The following is a 3,751-nucleotide window of genomic DNA, read 5'->3' as shown; positions in this document are numbered from 1 at the left end:
ATCTCCTTTGTGTGTACATCATCATCATCATCTCCTTCGTGTGTAGATCATCATCATCATCTCCTTTGTGTGTAGATCATCATCATCATCTCCTTTGTGTGTACATCATCATCATCATCTCCTTCGTGTGTAGATCAGCTCAGTGAGGCCGTCCATCCATCACCCTGCCTTTACATTTTTTAATTTTTATTTATTTAACTAGACAGTTAAGAACAAATTCTTATTTACAATGACGGCCTACCAAAAGGCCTCCTGCGGGGACAAGGGCTGGAGATTAAACATTTAAATATAGGACAAAACATACATCATGACAAGAGAGACATTAAAAAGGTCAGCGTTAGGCTTGGCGACGATAGGGGCTGCAACCTTAAAGAAGAAAGGATCCAAACCATCTGACCCAGATGTTTTTTTTGGGGGGGTCAAGTTTAAGGAGCTCCTTTAGTACCTCGGACTCAGTGTCCGCCTGCAGGGAGAAACTTTGTAGCGGGGCAGGGGGGAAAGAGGGAGGAGCATCGGGGCTAGTCGCATTATAAGGGGTGGGAGATGAGGAAATGAAAGACAGGCAATGAGGCATTGCTGAGTCAAATAGGATTTAATGAAGTGGAGATGGAAGAGCTCAGCCATGTGCTCCTTGTCAGTAACAACCACATCAACATTAAGGGACATGGGCAGCTGTGAGGAGGGTTTATTTCTCTAGGTCTGTAACCGTTTTCCAGAACTTCTTTGGGTTAGACCCACAGAGAGAGAACTGTTCCTTAAAGTAACTAACTTTGGCCTTCCGGATGGCCTGAGTGCACTTATTTCTCATTTGCCTGAACGAGAGCCAGTCACCCTGAGTATGCGTGCTGAGCCTTTCGCCAAATGGAATTCTTGAGGTGGAGTAACTGCCAGATCACGGTCGAACCAGGGGCTGAACCTGTTTTTAATTCTAATTGTCTTTATGGGGGCGTGTTTGTTAACAATACCACTGAAAATATTAAAAAAGAAGGTCCAAGTGTCTTCGACAGAGGGGATCAAGCTGATTCTATGCCAGTTCATGAAGGAAGGCTTGCTCATTAAAGTTTTTTAGCAAGCGTCTATGACAAATCAGGACAGAATGTTTCACTGAGCAACCAGTACGAACACAGGCTGTAAAACAGTGATCACTAAGGTCATTACAGAAAACAGCAGACTGATACCGATCAGGATTATTGGTGAGGATAACATCAAGGAGAGTAGCCTTTTCTGGGTGGGATCTTGTGGGATCCTTGAGGGATCAGTAATAATCTGAGAAAGATTTAGGGAGTCCCATTGCTTTAGGACTTGGTCAGGATGTTTAAGCATGCCTTTTGCACACAATGTATATAGACTCATTTTTTTTTCTCCCTGCTGTGTTATTGACTTGTTTATTGTTTACTCCATGTGTAACTCTGTGTTGCTGTCTGTTCACACTGCTATGCTTTATCTTGGCCAGGTCGCAGTTGTAAATGAGAATTTGTTCTCAACTAGCCTACCTGGTTAAATAAAGGTGAAATAAAATGTAAAAAAATGAGGTCACCTAGCAGGACAAATTAAGACTTAGCGTGTAAAGGGCCAGGAGAGAGTTTAGGGTACAGACCGGTGCTGATGGAGGACGATAGCACCCAGCAACAGTCAACAAAGAGCTATTTGAAAATGTAATGCTTAAAACCAGCGAATCAAATTGTTTGGGGACAGACTTGGTGGAGACAACTGAGCACTGAAGGTGATCCTTGTTAAAGACTGCCACTCTACCACCTTTGGAAGATCTGTCTTGCCGAAAAAGGATATAACCAGAAAGGTTAACATCATTGTTCAAAACTCTCTTTCTTAACCACATCTCAGTAATAACCAACACATCTGGATTGGAGCTGTGAACCCACACTTTCAATTGATCCATTTTAGGTAATAAGCTTCTAGTGATAACGCCCAGAAAACCCAAGCTNACCAACACATCTGGATTGGAGCTGTGAACCCACACTTTCAATTGATCCATTTTAGGTAATAAGCTTCTAGTGATAACGCCCAGAAAACCCAAGCTTTTACGAAAGCAGAAATCAGTGAAACCGATATCAGAGTGTAACAGTTTAACTTTAGTCCGTCCCCTTACCCCGACCCGGGCGCGAACCAGTGACCCTCTGCACACAGACAACAGTCACCCAMGAAGCATCGTTACCCATCGCTCCACAAAAGCCACGGCCCTTGCAGCTCAAGGGGAACAACTACTTCTAGGTCTCAGAGCGAGTGACGTGACCGATTTAAACACTATTAGCGCGCACCACCGCTAACTAGCTAGCCAKTTCACATCGGTTACAAGAGCACAAGTCAGAATTGGGGCTAGAAACAGTGTTGATTTTTTATGACATTTGAATGTGCAYCAGATGGCAACAAGATCATATTGTACAGCAATTTCATCAGGTAACATGAATACAAAGCCGGCGAGAGGTGGTTAGAATAGGATGGGAGGCCAAAAGTCTGTGTAACCAATAKAGAGTCAGATTCCTGAGTGTGGGAACAAACAGTCTGTCCCACGGTTGGGTAAACAAGCAAGTTCATAGTTAACAAAGCACACATGAGTCATGAGGCAAATAGCATAAAGCACAGGAAAAAAAAGTATAACGACTTGGGGCCAGGCATTGTAAGTTCAGAGACTCACTCGCCCCAACATGATAACTTGAGAGAGGAACTCTCTCGGACTTCAGTAGGCTGTACAAGTATGAACATCGCCTCCCTGTCTGTAAGGTGAAATTTAGTCCGACATCGAAGAGCGAGGGGTGTGTGTGTTTAATGTCAGATGGGACAGTGTGTGTGTATGTGTTTGTGCGTGTGTGTGTAATATGTGTGTGTGCGTGCAAGTGTGTGCAGGACCGTAACCAGGGTCTGAGTTTTAGTGAATGCTAAAATGCTATTTGGAGAACAGCAAAAACAAGCCAAAATGACTCCTGTCATTATCACATTGCTTGCTGTAGCTTCATTAACCTCAGTCTATCTACAAACACATAGCTTATTAGCTATACAATTAGCCWCTACACATTAACTCWGCACCAGAATTAAAAACAAATAATTTAATAAGTACARAGGGATCTGTTAGCAGAAAAAGTATTTTATTAAAAATCCAATGCGGACGTTTTTATCTCAATATCAAATAATTTCTCTGTAATAATTAAGTACCTTACTGTGGTTGTTTTCAATTAAAATGGTCAAAAATAAACAAAAAAGCTTCTTCGCAAAGAGCAATTTCTCTAGCAAGAATTTGGCTTGGACTGTCTGGTAGTGGTCTAAAATCTAGCTGTTATTGGCAGAAAGGTTTGGAATTGGTCTATGAACTAATTTGCCAAAACTCCATCCCACCAACAGCTCGTACACTAAAAGGTAATTATCATAATTTTCATAGTATTATTCCAACCTCATAGTGTGGAGATAAATAAAACACAGACAAATCTAACTGTCAACAGTAAGATGAGACCGCAACCAAGTTCCAACATTTTAGTTTTTTCAAATTCGAAAAGATTACCGAGGTCCGGACTTCGGTGTCCTCATATGTAGTTACGGCCCTGAGTGTGTGTGCGGGCATCTGTGTGTGCGCGAGCTTGCATGTGTGTGTGTGCAGTCACCGTCGAGTCACCACAAGAGATGACATGTATCGACATGCTTAAGGTTAATCTGATTTTAACTGGCACCGTTAAAGAAGAACCATAAAATGTGTTGAGGCAACAGTTCATGGTCAACAACACACAGAGACTACAGGAATAAA

This window comes from Salvelinus sp. IW2-2015, linkage group LG4q.1:29, assembly GCF_002910315.2.
Source record: "Salvelinus sp. IW2-2015 linkage group LG4q.1:29, ASM291031v2, whole genome shotgun sequence".
Lineage (NCBI taxonomy): Eukaryota > Metazoa > Chordata > Actinopteri > Salmoniformes > Salmonidae > Salvelinus > Salvelinus sp. IW2-2015.
This window is presented reverse-complemented; position numbering follows the sequence as displayed.